We start from the raw sequence: 18,852 nt of genomic DNA on the forward strand, positions 1-18,852 counted from the left end.
ATCCATCCATCCATCCATTTTCTTGTGCTTTATCCAGGGCTTGGTTGCGGAGGGAGCAGTGTAAGCAGAGATGCCCAGACTTCCTGATCCTCACACACCTTCTCAGGCTACTCTGGGGGGACCCGAGATGACACCAGACAAAGTCCCTCCAGGGTATCCTGGGCCTTCCATGAGGCCTCCTCCCAATAGGACATGCCTGGAACACCTTGAGGCGGAATCCGAAACAGATGCCCGAGCCACCTCAACTGGCTTCTTTCGACATGGAAGAGCAACGCCTTCACGACGGAAGAATTTAGGAATGTATACTATCAAATAATCTGTGATTGCATTATCTGTGCAGCTTAGTATATTAGTATACTTTCTCAAGAAAGTAGTATATTAAAACAATGATTCAAAAAAAGGATCAGGAGAACAAATTTATTTTGAGATTAATAACCATACTGTCAACAGCTTACATTAATTACACTATGGTATCAAAGCTGTACCTGGCACTGACACTGCATGCTTACACCTAATTAATATAAAGCTAGGTTGATATCATTAAGCAGTAATCTTAATACTAATTCAAATATGGTTTTGAGATTCATACTTTAAAAAAGCTAAACAGATTAAATTGACTGGACCTTGATTTCCATACAGCATAAAGTTTAGATTATTAATAATCTTTGTTTGAAAGACCACCGTTCTTTAAGTAATTTTAAAGCAGCTGTTCAAACTGAATGCCCATTAATTTCCCAGTTGGACAGAATCCATATCCACCTCCATGTATAAAAAAACACATAAGAATGCGCTGGGCTAAAAACTTCAAGATGGAAATTTTGGAGATGGATTACATCTTTAAACTCAATAAAAGTCACACAGATTTTATAAAACAACATCTAAAGTCAGAGTTATGACTGAGCACAGTGAGGAGGATAATCCTTCAGAATGTGTGATGAAATTGAATAATTTAAAGTCAAGATGTCATCTGTGATGTACATTCTAAGTGCTTTAAAACGGTTTGTTCAAATACAAGAGGAAAATAAACAGAACATAACATTTTTTTAAACTCATCATAGTATAGGTGAAAGCACAGTGCAGACTTTTAAAGACGTAAAGAAATCTTTTTTCATTAATCACAGCTAGATATGCACTCACAAAAAAGTTATGGATGGAAGCATGAGTGGTGCATTTTTTTAACTCAATGAGGATAGATGCATAGACTGCAGGTTCATCGGGAATATTTAATTAACTGAACATGTGCTGCTCTAATTTAAACAATGCAGTCACACTCCAGCCCTCCTATGTGTTCAGTAAATAAAATAAGCACATCTCAGTGACCTTTACCCCTCTCTCTGTTCCCTTTACCCTAACAAGTTTCACTTTTTGTCATAACTGAAGTCTGTTTATCATGACTACAAATGTCAATAAAAAGCAGTGATAAGAATGTTTAAAATATATGCTTTCTGTATAGTTTAAGCATATGTAATACAATATCTAGTTTCCTGAAGCGGTTTATTTCCTTAAAAAAAAACTACAAATATAAATGGTAAATGGCCTGTACTTGTATAGCACATGTTTTTTCAAGTCAGAGGACTTGAACAAAGCGCTTTACACCACAATCATTCACACACAAGCCACCAGTTCTTCTGACCACCATCAGTAGGTGATGCAGGTGAAGTGTCTTGCCCAAAGACACAACGACACTGAAAATCAGAGCTTGAACTGACAACCCTCTGGTTGCAGGGTAAACTACTTCCTCTGATGCCACTGTTGCCCTAGTAGCATATTACAAAGATTTTATAACAGGCCTAGACAAAGTAATGTTTTATTGTGAGTTGTTTCAGTTGGACCCGACCAGAACCAGGACCCCTGGGGCCAGCTAAGCTAACGGGTCTTTCAGCCTCGTCGTAGTTTAATGCATTCCTGAGTCATTATTCGTTTAACACCATAAACTGAATGAAATTTCACTGTTTTGACAGCAGGTAACATCTCTTGTCAGGGTTTTATTTACATTTCATATGCTGCATTACTGCATTACAAAGGACACTTTTAAATGCATTAAGCCTATAATTTTGAACATCACTCAGACTTTGAACGGACTCTTATACCCCCTTTCCACTTTTATTTCTTTAATTTTGCTTATTTTCAGTAGTGTTTAGTATTTTGCTTAGTTATTAGGTATAATACTGTTTGATCGTAGCTAATAAAGGTACGTACCATTGTATTTTTAACCCTTGGTCTTTTGTGTTCATTTTACACAGTGAATGATTTATCACTCAGGCTGGATTCACTCTTCTTTCAGTAGCATCCGAATGAATGGAGACACATTTATTTGGTTGGTGATTAATAACGATGCTAAGAGCCATAGCCTAAATTACTAAATTGGTGAAAGACAAGCCGAGTCTAACCCTTTTAGGAAAGGGGCTAAAACCCTGGTCAGTAAGTGGATTGTATGACTTTAGTCTTATAAAGGTCAAATTTGGGGGGCCATGGTTTGTTTGTCATTGTTTGTATTTGCGGTCTCAGCAGATAGCATCTCTATTTATACAAAAAAAAAATAATCCCTGGCGCATCCCTGTGAAATGCACAGCAGCTGCACCGTTTTCAGTGTGGGTGTGCTACACTGGATGCTGCAACAAGGCAGTCCCTGCCGAAATGGTGGCGAAAAAAAAAAAGTTCATGTGGGTTCACTCTTTTTACGGGAGTTTTTCAGGTAAAACTTGTTATTGATGCAGATATTGTAAATAGCCTTTTTTATCGTCAGTAGGTCCCTTTTTTGTCTGGCGCCCAACTTTTCTTGTTTGACTGTTGAAATTCAGGATATTGATGTATAGTCCACTGCGGCATCTGACCAAACTTCCTTCTTGGGAAAAGACTTTGTTGGTCCACATGGCTGCGCCATTGCTGATGTGAGTGGCCAGATTGTTCTTAATGACTTACGTCTTTCACCTATACTACAATTGCGCTGTTGTTGGGCAGTAGCAACACAATGTTTAATGTGAGCAGGACAAAACACATGCAAATTCGAATTTTTTTTACCATAAAATGTGTAATTTTGCTTTCCCTTTACAATTATGCAATACTTTATTGTTGGCTGTAACATAATATACATTTAAAGTTTATTTGCTGCAATTTAAAAAAATTTTCAATTGGTGGGAGAAATTTTCCAAAGCATTGCAGATTGATAGAGATCACAAACATAGATTGTTTACTTCACAGATCAGTTTGGTGATCATTCTGTATATTTTTTTCTAATGAACAAGAGATTTTTTTTTTTTAGGGATGTCTCCGATCTGACATTGTTATCACAATAAATTTATATCAGAGTATGTCGGCCTGCATCTAAAATCTCAAATACAGTACAAACAGACTGATAAAATTGCTTTTCTTCTCTTTAAAGTTAATGTAAGTAATGTGAACTGTATGATCTGGTTGAACTGTAAAGTGCCTTGAGAAGACTTGTGTTGTGAATTGGGGCTATATAAATAAACCGAATTGAATTGAAATTGAATGTAAAACATTAGTTAATGATAAACTCGTCAGTTGTTTTCATGCCGACTATTGTTGACTATCATTCTCTGTTTGAGTGATATCACTTGATCAAACATAAGTATGATTTGTGCTGATATCGTATCGGGTGAATATCGTTATCGGTCAATATTCAAAGCTGCAATATCTGTAATTCTATTAATTGAGATAATTTCCCAGACAAATGTTATAAAAACAAAGTAAATTCTAACTTGCTAATACTGTAATTATTTCATAAATGCAATAAATATTCTAAGTGTTGCATAGTTCTACTTTTTCTATCAAAGAAACAAAATGCTGGCAATTCAAATCTCCAAGGGGCTGTTAGATTTACTATAAAAGATCCACTTCATCCAGTGGTATCAGAAGTAATATCTACAATACTGGACACAGACACACAGAAACACACACACCCACACACACACCCAAACACACAGTCCGTATCATTGATTGTTCTCCAACCATAATGCAGCTGTTGAGGGCCTCAGAGAAGCATAAAGGCTCCACAGGGAGCTGTCCAGTTATCTCAGATGGGATCTTATTACGAGATTTCTGTGAACAAACAGACAGTGCAGTTTTGTGTACAGTGGGATGAACGTGTGTATCCCTGCTGCGAGATAACTCAAGGTGTTCAAGGTTCGATGGCTTCTCTGCTATGTAAATAGCAACACTTCCTCTGAAATATGTCTGGTCAACATCCTCTCGATGTTGCATTATATTTAGATACATTATTTCTTTCATTCTACCATCAGTGTCAAAATCATAAGAGGATGGTTGAACATGGTCTGGTTAAATCTTAGTGATCTTTTTTTTATTCTTTGAGAGCTTGGACAAATCTGCACCAGAGTGAGGATGTAAGAGAAAGAAAATAGGATGGCAGGAGGTGAAGGAAGGGAAGGAGGAGAGGCAGCAGGAGAGGGGGGAGCAATGCATGGCAGGAGCTGCAGGACGAGGAGAGGTGCCAGATCACTGCCAGAGCCAACATAGCACTGACTTGGCTTGTGTGACATACCTGTGAGCACATGCATACATATATATACATACATACATATATATATATATATATATATATATATATATATATATATATATATATATATATATATATATACACAAACATATGCAAGATAAATATACACACTGATGTCACTGACCTTTGGCAAATGTAACAAAGTCACAGCCTCAACAAACTAAGACATCAATGGTCATACATCATTAAACCTTCTTAAGGACAATCTTTTTTATCCTTTGGAAGATCTGCCCATCTCAGCTTCGTCTCCAACATATCCTCCAACATGGAGGCTTTATGTTGTTGCCATTGTTGCCATGTGTCTCGGTCTGTGTGAGCTCGATTGGAAGAGTGTTTAAAGACCTTTAACAGTTGGCTGAGACTCGGCTCCCACTCATTACCGGCCAATGGCGCTAATAGCCAGCATCCTGTACACAATCGGCATCCAACATCAGAGACGGCTGTTGAAAACAGTGTAATATTTATGGCAGTCCCCAATCCCTAGAGACTGGCTGTTCCATAACACAGACCACTGCAAATGACAACATAACAGGGTGAACTGTTTGAGCTTAAGAAATTTTAGAATTGATCCTTGCTCTTTTTTTCCTTTCACTGCAGCTTTTTTTTTTTTTTCTGGTGCCTATTCTTCCACAACATAGTCTATTTTTTGTGCTTTATTAAATCACACATGGAGAGAATTTCAGGGGTTTGAGAACAAATCAGGATAAAAAAAAATCGAGGTAAAGATTTCATGCATCTCTGTTTCCTTTATGAAATGGCTCCCTTTAAAGAGATTACAGATCCCAATTTTATTGATATGCCATATCAGGTACCTAAAAATGCCTCAGTTTTTGACATACAAATTGCCATCTTTGGGGTTTTTAAAATTCCATGTCTCTAAGGAATCCTATCTCAGTGATTCACTTTCTGCACCAATTCTACAAGAAAGATGATTTAATTACACCTTTAAATACAATCTCATCTTGTATGACAAGGCAATTTTCCAGAGCTAGTCTTGTGTGTAAAAAGTGTTGTGTGTCAGGGAGGAAGACAGAAGAGTGTTTCTCTGTTCTACATTCCAGTGCTCTTTTCATTTGTGTGTGTTAAGCATGTGCATGAATTGAGACAGTTCATATTTCATCTCTTATCCCCAAGGATGTTCCTGAGATTTGCCCAGAACCAATGCAAAGTGACAGCTAAGAGAATGATTCCATTAGAACTGGTATGGTCCAGCCTCCATGTTTCATAGCCATCATGTGATCAGGGATGTAGAGATTAATATTAGCAAGGTCAAAACATGACCTTGTGAAGCTTGGTGTCATGTTTAAAGCAATCAGATGAGAGAAAGGTACATTATCCTAAATAGGAGTGTAGGTGATCCGCTCATGTAGTCGCCCCAAACATTTCTGAGAAGACACAATTACATATAACTTTTCTAAAGAAGGCCTTTTAGACCATGCTCTTTTTTGAGTTTCTCAACCATGCCCTTAAATTTGACATGTTTCAGAGACGTTAGAAAGACCTTCCCTGTTATAAGTTATGTTGATGTTTCTTTTTGATTGTGTTAGGAATATAAACAAATAATTGACTTATGATTAATTATTGATTACTGGTTTATTAGATTAAGATTGGTTCCATGCTGATAATGCTGCTTAGATGGAATTTCTTTCAGTGTTGTAGTGTTCGCGAGAGGACACCACTATTCAATTTTAAGAAAGGCCTCACAGATATTTGCAAGAGAAGAAATTCCAGAGTGAAGGCATGCTTAAGCAGAGAACGTAGATGGCTTCCTTCAAAACCCTTTCAAATCACCTGTCTTCTTTGTCCAAAATGTTATGAGAGAAAAAACAACTTTAAACAGAGGGGGTGGACTTAGGTTTCAGCTTTCAAAAAAACCTACAATGCAGCTATAGAGTTGATTCCTTCCCGCTATCTTCCTAATCCTCATCGCCATGCAGGGGACCAAGACATCTTGCCTGGTGAGCCAGGCAAACAATGACCCTAATGACTCGCCTTCTCAGAGGCAAAGGCCAGTATCGGGTATTTGCAGGTTAACAAAGACCTCAACGACTCCCCATTACTAAGGGGTGGACCTGTTCTTCCGATTCCATTTGCATGTTTTCTAAGCCATAACAAGGCTTTGTTGGGCTACTCAAGGAACGATAATCCAGACATTTTGAATTAAAAAAGCTTCCTGTATTGGAGGTGAAAAATCTTCAAATTTGGAAAACAAAGTCCAGTGGTTTGTTTATTAAGTTTTTTTTTACTTTTTTGGAATGACTATGACCGGGATGACTGAGAATCTTCACCAACATGTTGTTACTTTAAGTAAAAAACAAAAAAAATCTCTTTTAAATGTCGGTGTTTTAAACCAAACAGTTGTTTGAGAGCAAACAAGTAATACATTAACATAAGAACCACAAGCTTGTGTGTTCACTTAGAGATATCAACTAGATGTCATTGTATTTACCTTCTGACACAGCCTAGGGTATGGAACCAATGTCAGACAGATGGGCTGACATTGGTTCCTCTCATTGGATTTATCCAATGAAAGGCATTGGATAAATCCCTATTCCCTTGGGAAGCAGTGGGCTGCCATTGTGCGACGCCGTGTATATCAATGTTGAAGTTCCCGTGATAAATGAAAGTGCTACCTATGTGTTGCAAGATTGAAGGTTTTTGTTTGATGCGTATGCATCACCACCAATTCAGATTGTCCTGATATTATGAGGTCCCTGGATGTCCACCTATAGTGCTGGTGTATACCTTAAATAGAGATGTGTGCGTGTACCTGTCTAGCCCTCATAGTGAGAAGACCATTTTTCCAATTTCACCATCAGACTGAGGACCAGTTGTTACAAAGTGAGGACACTTTCTGGTCCTCACAAGCTATTTTGCTAACAGTTAGGTTTAAGGCTAAGGTGTCAATGGGGTTATGGTTAGGGTTAGGGTAAGGTATGCATTGGTAATGGTTAGGTTTAGGGTTAGTTTTAGGGTTAGGACATAGAAAGGGTTGAAAATGACTGATAATCAATGGAAGTCTAGGGTCTTCACAACATATAGCAGAATGAGTATGTGTGTGAGTGTGTGTGTGTGTGTGTGTGGGTCTGTGTGTGTGTGTGTTCTTACAAAGCTGTATGGGTGAGATTTTTGCCTCTGCTAAAGCCACTTTGATAGAATAACTGGACAACTGAGACCAAACTTTCAAAGCAAAATAAGAGAAAATATTTGGGTAGAAAGGCAAGGCAGAAAAAAAAAAATTGCAGATGCTAAGTTCCAGTGAGTTAATGAAACGCTACAGATTATATTGTGCGGGGATAATGTTTGTGATCAATCTCATTAAAGACATGCTCACATTTTCCACCCAACAATAAAGGCTATAATGCCAGAACTGAAAATGATGAAAAGCCCTTCTGAAACAATGTAACAGGGACTTATGAAAACAATTTTACTTTTATCAGCTTAGTGTTTGTGTAGCGTATTTGGCAAGCTTGTTTAGTTTCTTATTATATCAAAAATCTAGACTACTTATATTACCTGGCTAACCATCACAAAAATCAATGACATGAAGTACTGTTCACCAAGGATGTTTGATAAATAGTAGTGACAATGATAAAAGTAATGACATAAAAACAGTTTTAACTATAAGTGCTTCAACCTTTCTATGGGCAGCTGGCTGTTTTCAAGTCTCTTTTGGTTCTTTGAAAGTAGATATCATTCAGCAAAAGTCATAGGTTGTTAATATCAAAACAACGCAAAATATAGACATTAACCTTGATTAAAATTTTATATTAAATTTTTTGTCATGTAGGATGAAAAAAAATATTATATTATATTCTAGACCATTTGATAAAATGCAATTCTGATATATTCCTTTTATAAACACACGTCATATCATGCAGCTTTAAATCACTGACCAGACATACATTTTCAAATTTTTCACATTTTCAGGTTTCTCTTTGTAAGTATTTTTAAGATGCCATCATACATTTCCATGTACTATGCTTTAGTTGAAAAATAAGTGTCTGTCATTTCTTTCAAGTATGTGCCAGATCATTTTGTACAGTGTTTGTGTTGTGTGCCTTATAATTACCCCTATGAGGTCAAATAGCTGTGACATGCCATGAGAAAAGGGAAAAGTAAGCAAGGCCAAAACTGAGAAAAAGGACAAAAGCCATTACATTTCTGAGAAGAGCGATTTTTTTTTTTTACAGTAAAACTTTCTTTTACAATACACCAATAACCATCTAATAACATGGTAATAAAATAGCAAGTTACACTATATTGCTAGGTAACTATATTACAAAAACTTTATGGAGAATTGAGGTAAGTGCTGTACTTCACATTTTAGGCAGACAAGTTAAAGTCATACTTACAAACCGTTATTACCAGGTAGCTCAGTCATTTCACCAACAGCAATAAATGGATGTGTTATTATGTAGAAATATGTAGTTTATTACTTGGGATATAACAGAATACCAAACCTAGAAGACAGCAAGCCAATCTAAATTGTAATGTATCTTAACCAAATCGTATTTATATGTACCTTGAATTTGGTTTTATTTTCCTGATCATAAGGTACAATTTACTTTGTAATCTGGTGGTAGGTGATGGGCAATAATAAAAGCCATTATGTGGTAACCTAATGGTAATTACCATTACCATAAATGTCTCCATTGTTACATAGTAACAAACAATTGTGTTAATTCCATGCAGGTAACTACTTTGAAATTATGTACCTTAATTTTTTGGGTAGTTACCAAATAATGTTTTTTCTTGTTACCATGTAATATAGTGTGACTTGTTATGCTATTACCATATTATGACATGGTTATTGATATACTGAAAAAGAAAGTGTTACCGCTTTAACATTGTAGTTCAGGAGGTTTAAAATGTTAAAGTTTGTGTTCAAACTTGTGCTTATCGGCATGGTGGGAAACCCAGCTCATTGACATAGAGGCTTTGTTTGGCTCAAAGCAAACTTTTGAAATTTGTTTTGGCTTAAAGTAAGCATATGCGTATTCTCTTCTATAGATAGGGTGAGATGTTGGCATACAACCACTTCTAAATGTTACGCCTCAGGATACCAACAGTTTTTCCTACTGTAGCTTTTTCAGCATACCATGATTTCTACCTGCATCGCCCCTCCACCCGATCAACATCTTCACGGTTTACAGCATCTAGCCTATTTTTAGATAGAAAAAGCCATTAAAAGAAACTCATTGCTTTGACACAAAACACTTTCTGTACATTAGTGTGACTGCAGATGCTTTGGATGAGTGAGAAAAAGTGGAGGAAATACATGATCAAGGCTGTAATGTTTAGCTGGCTCTAAAACAGTCCTAAACAAACTGTAGCACAGTTGAATGATAACAGCAGACTTCTAAATAATCTTCAGCTACAAAAAGAAACAGAGGTCAGACTCTGAAAACTAAAAGAAGGGCAATCAAACAAGATGTCAAGGAGAACACCATGACATGATAATAGGCAAGATCAGGGGTGGTGCTAACTATTTGCAGGCCCTGAGCACAAATACCATGTGGTGACCCCATCTTGAAATGTACAATGATACAGGTTTTGTCAGAGTTTTCCTCTTTAATTTCAAAATAACTTTTCAATATTACTGCTTTGAAAAAAGCTCCAATAAATAAGAGGAGAAATTAAAACCTTGAAAAAAAAAAACAACCTTTAACTAGCTATGAGTTCAGTAGAGTGCTGAAACAATATACCTAGATGGGCCAAGAGATCCAGCTCACTTCTTCCAAAAACTCACAATATTCCATTGAGATTTTAATGCAAGTATAATTTTTTTTTTTCAGTGACTTAGACTTAGAAAGATTTATTTGTCATTTTGTTAACACAAGTGTAAACAAAAAGACATTTCGTTTGGAACAGCTCTCTGGACAATTTCAAGTGCAGCCTTGAAAAAACTGATTAGCTTTATTTTATTTATTTTTTTATTTTAAATACAGTATTGTCTCAAAATCCATTGCAGTTATCAGCACAGCATTGTGACGATATAACTTAAAGTCTGACTCATTTTGTACCTCATATAGTATAGTCATGGCCCAAAGTATTGAGAATGACATAAATATAATATTTTCACATGATCTGCTGCCCTCTGGTTTTCATGTGTGTATGTCAGATGTTGTCATCACATACAGAAATACAACAGCAATCATATTATGAGTAACAAAAGCTTTTAATGACAGAATGAGTTAATGCAGAAAGTCAATATTTGCAGTGTTGCCCCCTCTTCTTCAGGACTTCTGCAATTCTCCCTGGCATGCTCTCAATCAACTTCTGGACCAAATCCTGACTGATAGCAGTCCATTCCTAGGTTTTCATTTGTCCACCCATCTCTTTATGATTGACCACAAGTTTTCAATGGGATTAAGATCAGGGGAGTTTCCAGACCATAGACCCAAAATCTCTATGTTTTGTTCCCTGAGCCAGTTAGATATCCCCTTTGCTTTATGGCAAGGTGCTACATCATGCTGGAAAAGGCATTGTTCATCACCAAACTGCTCTTGGACGGTTGGGAGAAGTTGCTCTCCGAGGGCATTCTGGTACCATTCTTTATTCATGGTTGTTTTTTTTAGGTAAGGCTGTGAGAGAGCCGACTCCCTAGGCTGAGAAGGAACCCCACACATGAATGGTTTCAGGATGCTTTACAGTTGGCTCCAAGAGTCTACGCCTCACAGTGCGTGCAGATGCACTCACACCTGCCTGCTGCCATTCCTGAGCAAGCTCTGCACTGCTGGTAGCCCGATCCCGCAGCTGAAACACTTTTAAGAGATGGTCCTGGCACTTGCTGGTCTTTCTTGGGTGCCCTGGAGCCTTTTTGGCAACAATGGAACCTCTCTCCTTGAAGTTCTTGATGATGTGATAGATTGTTGACTGAGGTACAATCTTTCTAGCTGTGATTCTCTTTCCTGTTAGGCCATTTTTGTGCAGCGCAATGATGATTGCACGTGTTTCTTTAGAGATAACCATGGTTCACAGAAGAGAAACAATGATGCCAAGCACCAGCCTCTTTTTAAAGTGTCCAGTGGTGTCATTCTTTCTTAATCATGACAGGTTGATCTCCAGCCCTTTCCTCATCACCCCCCACACCTGTGTTAATGGCGCAATCACTGAAACGATGTTAGCTGGTCCTTTTAAGGCAGGGCTGCAATGAAGTTGAAATGTGTTTTGGGGGATAAAGTTCATTTTCTGGGCAAATATTGCCTTTGCAATTAATTGCTCTTACGCTGATCACTCTTTATAACATTCTGGAGTATATGCAAAAGTATATTGCCGTTATGAAAACTGAAGCAGTAGACTTTGTAAATATTAACATTTGAATCATTCTCAAAACTTGTGGCCATGACTGTAGGTTAAATGTTGCCACTAGGAATTAAATAATACTAAGTCTGTTAATTATCAATAGAGATAAGCAGAATCTAAAATAGATTCATATAGAATTCTGATGGTGAAATGTGGAAATGTAAAATAAAAGGCTAATGTTAGTTTAATAAGTTTATATCAGGGGCTTTTCCTATCAAGTTAGGCTATTCATTATACAGTAAAAGCCATTCATAATTTTCCCACTTTCCTTGATGAGCCCGTGGCTGGTCCTCTGCTGGTCCCCTACAATTCCTTTTTAAGCATTAATCTTTTTACTAAAATATTCTTTCTGTTATGATCTGTGGACATTAAGATCTAAAGAGAAGCGCCTTCTCCCTGTAATTCAGTGAAAGGGTGGAGTCAGAGTAAAAAAAATTTGCAAAAGCAGGAGAAGGAGGGGTTCATTCCAGTGGTTGGAAGTTGGAGGGGATTCTCTGGGAGTTACAGGGAAGTGCCATTCAGCTGGGGTTTGACTGGAAAGGGCCATTTTGAATTGTTGCTATTGTACATAGATGCAAGTCAAACATAATGCAACATTTCAGACAGTTTGTTCAAACCACGGGGTTTAGTAGTTATTTAACTATCAACTTGACTGTGTGCTATTTTCGATTCCAGTGTCATCTGTCTTACTGACAACAGCTGTTTAGACCACAATATAACTAAATCATTGACGTCGCACTCAAGGAACTTTTGCAAAATAAAGACAGTTCATCATTCCCAGAACAAGAATATCTGAAACATTATAATCATGTTTTGACATAAATAAAATAAAAAACATTATACAAAGGTAGACTTTTTAACTCTTACAATTTTTACAAGACAGCTGTGCAGAAAGTTGTTTAAAATCGGTGGTCATTAAACCAGCAGCTGAATACCAACATCCTAATTTGTCAGTATGGGGTTACAGTGCATTTTAAATTCTATTTAACTGTAGTCCATTAAGCAGTGCTTTCTATTCAATGTTATTCTTGTCTTGATCTCAATCAATGTGACAAGAGAGATAAAAAAAAAGCACAACTCTGATCCAGATGCATGTGTCTGAGTGCATGCCTGAGCATACTTGTGGCTTTTAATGAATTTGCTCTCATCTCGTCGCATAACCTCTTCTGCAGCAGAGCCACAAATCACTGGCCTGCTCTCTCTGCTTTGATATTTTGCTCTCAGGGACATGGGTGTGCCCTCCACACCCATGTGTTATTAAAACATGCTCAGCTGGATTATTATTTAATTGAATATTTTTTAAACTTGGAGCAAATTTGCCTGAAATAGCTCCCGGGGTTCTGCATCACAATGATTATTTCTAAACAAACCATGTTTAATTGACAGCATGCCTCTACAGCTCTTTCCATCTGGAGGATGCTGTGTGACAACTTCCTTTAAATTACAAATATCAATCTGCCACAGTGGGAGCTCAGCTGCCAGTGGCCTCAAGGGGGTCCACATCAAAGCAACCAGCCTTCAAAACAATGGCATCAAAATAATAATAATAATAATCCTAGGTTTGCAAACTGGTTTGGCTCCTAATCTGTTTTCACTTGAGCACATTTCAGTTAACCTAACCAAACACATGAAAAGCATGCATTGTGATATAGCTAAAACAAAAAAAATAAATAAACAAAACAAAGCCAAGTAAAAGCACAGCTGCACAGATCTGATTTCTGTATGAAGGCTAACCTGAAGTTTGGCCCAGTGTGTGCTACTGGGTCAGCTCCGTGTGGCTCCAACCCTTTTTCCCCTGCGGCAGGGACCGACAGACGTTAGCACCGAGGGCTTCCAATCTGCCGTGTGATCAGGGTCTCTCCCTGAGCGAGTTCTTTCCTCATCACCGGCTGTCTGCCCACGGGGAATACCAGCACTATAGCACTCCAACCACCCGCTTATTGATAAACCTCACTGCAGGATTGCTTTCCCCTCCTTGGGAAAGCAATGGGTCTACATGGTGGCCTAATTCAATCAATGTTACTAAGGGAAAACACACACCGTCAATCACAGGGATAAGTCTAATTCCAGGAACTTTGTCAGCTACTCTACAAATTGAGATGACCAAAAACAAAGGCACTGCTTAGCATGGAGAGTCCCTACTCACAGTACAGTACCCTCTGTACTCTACAAAGTAACCAGTTAAAGACATTTTGATATACACCCCAGATCATGTGCATTTAAAGATGTTGTACCACAGTAATCACAGAAAAGCACTGAAGTCAATTATTGGGTTCACAGAAGCTGTCACAGCTCCCCCAGAGTTAATTTGATTTCCTCTTGGGTGCTGTATTAGTTCCCCAGCTGTGTTTATAGCAGACATGGTGTGCAGCCTGCACACACTATCAGACATTTTGTTTTTAAACCCGTGGAATCCATACTGCATCACATACACAAAAAATGTTTAGTTGAAGTTATGTTTGCATTCAGGTGTAGATATGTTTCTAAAGTGGGGGCGGGGGCCGTATCTTATACACTAAATCACTTAGTACCAAATAGCAAACTAAAGAATCACCACAACTGTCTTTTCAAAAACAATTTCATAATCACTGCCTATATTTTCTTAGAAATCTTGCTATGTTGATAAATCTTGAAATGTATTCCGATTTATGTGTGTATTATTAGACACACAAGGATTAGATACTTGGCTGTTTAAATTAACTTAGGTAATCAAAGCATAACAATTGAACATTAAATGCAATCAAGCATTGAAAGCACCTGCTTTAACTTTTCTGTTGTCAGTGTACCTACCAATTGTAGAATATAACTAGTGAAAATATATAGATGCAAAAGAGGTGCAACAGTTTATCCCTGGGTTTTGTTGAGTATTTGCGCATGCTTTTTAAAACACCTCTGGGCTTTGCACCATAGTGAGGCTAACACAGTGTGAATCAAATGAGCAGAGAAGTTCAAAGCAGTGCGGTAGAGACAGAAGCAGTTTAAAGTCAGTATTAGTGTCTGCTGCTTGAAATGTAACAATTTTGGGCAAATGATAGCGTGTCAGTTTGTATTGATTTGGATAGAAATTATTATCTTGGATGAAAATATTAAATGATTTGATAACTATATTAAACATAATTTACTGCAGGGAAATATCAATCTGTTGTGATTTAATGATGTTAAGGTATCAAAGATAATAAGAAAAGCTCTGTGTAATTATAGTTGGTTTATATAGGAATACAATTTGTCATTTCTTTGTTTTTGTTACTCCCCCAGAGCCTTAATGTGATTTCTTCTACAAAGACTGCTTTTGGTGATAACCTTTAAATGAATTTAGAACACATGATGGCGTAATTTAGAGCAGAAATGGTGACACTGCACTAAATACAAAGCAAATGAAACTAATCATAGAGGGGAGGGTATGTCATTGCACCATAAAATTGCACTCATGGGGTTTGATTCATCAAATACAATGAAGAAAGGAATGCGGTATGCAATAGTCCATTCAGGATGAACATAAAGACAAATTAAATAATAAGAAAGCACAAATTGTTGTTTTAGTTTGCCATATTTTAGCAGATAGGACATATTTTTCAGCAAGAGACTATTTAATCTTTAAATGTGATGTTCGAAGCAAGATAAGGATTTGTGACACATTGTGATGGCTAAACCAGGTCTAGAACATCTCTTAAACTGAAATCTTTGTAGAATGTTAGCATTCTGCAGACTTCAGAACCTAATAGAAAATGGTCCAAGTCCAAAAAAAAAAACGAGTAACCTAAGGATGTAGATAAATAAGCACGTGAGTACGGTACATCAGGATTTTGAAACGTTCCTTAATAATAACAATACAAGACACAAATAAAGATTTTGAAAGAAGTTTCAGTAACCAGTAAATTCCTCACATTTCAAACCAATTGAGCATCTGTTAATCCTGATGAAACAACAGGTCAGATCAAAGGAGGCCTAAGATCCTAACGTCCAGGACGGAAAAGTACTAAGGTCCTACTATCTTGATGTCGCTAAACACTATAGCCCACCTTCACCGTTTTATTGGAATCAATACCTCCACAAGCTAGAGGTTTTGGCATTCAAACAAACAGGCTATTAGCCAGGGGGTCATAATTCTTTGCTTGATTATCGAATAGAAACATATTTATTTACAATATTTAGCTCAATTTACTTCAGAGTTGCCGCTGCACAAACTTTACAAAATGAGGCCAGACTCGAACAAAGGAGCTGTCTGTTTAAGCACCACGGACAGTTCCTGTCATCTTCCTACTGACTAGGCGCTGCCGGTGGGAGCGACGAGCTGCCAGTTATCCGCCGCACTTTGCAACATCAGACACAAGCGACTTTACGAATCCATTAAAGACTGGCTCTGCGCTCTAAGAAAATAAAACACACGCAGAGATTATGTTTTTTATATAAAACACGCATGCTCCCCCGTATCTTGTTAGCTGTTAACAAGAGGCTACAGGCGTGGATCACCTCTAAGTGGACCCTGCAAGCTCAATTAGCTGTTGGCCACATGAAAAGCTTATAAGGAAGGAGGAGGGGGGCTGGGCTGACAGCTATGATTAAGGGTGGTTATTTCTGATCTTTGTGTCTTGTAAGATTCACAGCTTCGGTTGAGTTAGACTTTTAAGAGATGTGGCCGTCCTTGGCAAAACCTATAGGAGCCATGGAGAGAGGGACCTAACTAATGTAAGTTGGTTAATTTCAAGCACCTGCTCACTTGCGGCTGATCCGCCTTTTTATATGTACTGGGGATAAATAAACACCTTAAAAATACAGGTAGAAAGCCCAGTATAAAATATATAATCGTTTTTCCCAGCTCAGATTCCTGCGTCATGCGTCGGTATTCCTACAGTTCCACCCAACGATTCGCCTCGTTTTCCTCTATGGGGAACAAGTACAGTAGATCAGAATAAGTGTCATCGGTTGTTCCAACATGGTTAAATTTCCTTTCTCGCCTTCATACCTTAGGGACCATAATCCTAACGCCTGCGCGACTTGTATGGGCTATTTGACGCATACACTGATCCAGTCTTTTCAAATTGCACCTCTCTCTCTCTCCCTCACACACACAGACTTACACTCCCTCCACACACAGCATAAGTTTCATTTGTGTGTTTTCAGTGTCTGCTTTGTTGCTGAACCAGCAGCTGGTATAAAGAAGACATTGTGCGTATAATAAGGCTCGCCTTCGGGGAGATCTTCCGTTTCGCTTACACCTTTATCTAAATCCTCTCCTCAGTAAGATCCAGTGAGCCCGGCGGCTCAGTGAATGTACAAGACACTGCACTGCAGAGGGCTCCTACAAAAATCTCCACGATTGAGCTTATGAAGCAAAACATTCGCTGAGATTTCGTTTGACAATCAATCAGTCCTTGGAGCATTTACAAGATATCCAATTGAAACTGATCTCACCGGATAGGTGCTGAAGTTCTTTCATCAAGCATTGACCTGATAATATTTCCTGCCCCTCTGTAATTTTTGTTGCATGGTTATTACATCATATTAAATACAGGTGTCTGAGGGAAACCTTTAAGTCAGATGGGACAAAAACGCTTTTGGAATAATCAAAGAATCAGTTTGGATGATGTCGGAAAACTTTGCCAAATTGCGCCATAATACACATGCAAGCCTTGAAGTACAGAAGCAAAGCTGGCCTACCTTCAATTTGTTTCCAAAATGGTACGAAGCCAAGTGTCAGTCAGCGTGGAAGGATCTGGACATCACAACTCCCGGTCAGCAGAGAAAATAAACGCGTGCGTACAGCGGCTGCAAGCAGGGGGTGATCTGTGTTTCAGCGAGGTCACCCATTCAGCCAGCCGTCCGACTGAAATTCAATCACAAAAATGAGGATTTATGTTTTCCTCGGTTCTTTCTGGAGGGAAAAAAAAGTGCGCCGATATATCTTCACGCTCTTTTATAAAAGAGGTTGGACGGGTGAGATAAAGGTGGGGGGTTTTTGGGTTTTTTTACAGCCTAGAAGACATGATATGGCAAAAAGACACTTTCACCCTCTTTTAAAAAAAATGTATGAACCGAGTTCTACGCAAATCTCGCCGAATTAGAAATCCACTCCTGCTTTCTTCCCAAACGCAAATTAGTTGGTGCGATCCCCGTGGAGATGAGAAGGGGAGAGAAAAATGTAAGGATAAAATCGCCAGATCCAGTGAGTGTGTGTGGGGGGGTTCCCTCTACAGCTCCATTGCTCACGATGAGAGTACTCTCTCTCCACGGTCCTAGTGCACCACACACCGTCCCTGCCGATTTTAACGCACGCCGCCGCTGCACCTGCAGTCTGTCATCCCCATCGATTAAACAGTGAAATGGATGAGGAGAAAAGAAATTCCAGCAGACATCTATAACTCAACTCAAAGCCCCGCCGCTGAACGGAGAACGGATGGATGTGCAGAGATGATCCTCACTTGTTGTTGGTAGGAGGGAGAAGATTGAAAAGCGAGAGAAGGAGGAAAGAGGTAGAAAGGGGGGTGAGAGCGCAGGAAAACAGAAAAAAAAATGTAGAATGTGTATAAAACAGGGGCGGAGCTAGATATTAAACAAGATAGGCTACTTATATAAACAATATGCAGGCTTAAGTTTTGATTTGCATTCGTTCATATATAGAGAAATAAACCACAATAAATTAGAATAACGCTGAAAATATGGCAGTGGTTTGATTCCAATAGCAAAATTCCTGTTCATTATACACACTAATAATTGCATCCTGATTTATATGATTATGGCTTACAGCAAAGTTGACAGTGCCTCAAAACGTTAACTTTATATCACATTAAATAAAAATAAAAACAGAGAAATTGAACATAGACGGACACTGCTGTGATCTGTGTTCAAGGTATGCAATTACAAAAGAAAATGGATATTTAGAGCGTTGTGCCCAGGTATATTCATGGAAAAGATGAATGGTAGAGCGTGTATACAAGCCTTGATGAGATATTTAAGCCAAATCAACCATAATTTAGTTGGAGAAGCATAATACATGGACTGAGGCT

At 38.2% G+C, this 18,852-nt stretch overlaps 1 protein-coding gene across 2 annotated transcripts in view; it reads right to left on the bottom strand.

Annotated features, from left to right (window-relative positions):
• The window catches only part of il1rapl1 (interleukin 1 receptor accessory protein like 1), a 288,146-nt gene extending 269,881 nt beyond the window's left edge, over positions 1-18,265 (bottom strand). For both annotated transcript variants that reach the window (XM_015383288.1, XM_015383289.1), the window contains exon 1: positions 17,507-18,265. The gene's annotated coding sequence lies outside the window, so the exon portion shown is untranslated. The remainder of the gene's footprint in view (positions 1-17,506) is intronic.
• Positions 18,266-18,852: the final 587 nt, after the last annotated feature.

Source organism: Cyprinodon variegatus, unplaced genomic scaffold (assembly GCF_000732505.1).
Source record: "Cyprinodon variegatus isolate N-32 unplaced genomic scaffold, C_variegatus-1.0 Scaffold281, whole genome shotgun sequence".
NCBI classification, from domain to species: domain Eukaryota; kingdom Metazoa; phylum Chordata; class Actinopteri; order Cyprinodontiformes; family Cyprinodontidae; genus Cyprinodon; species Cyprinodon variegatus.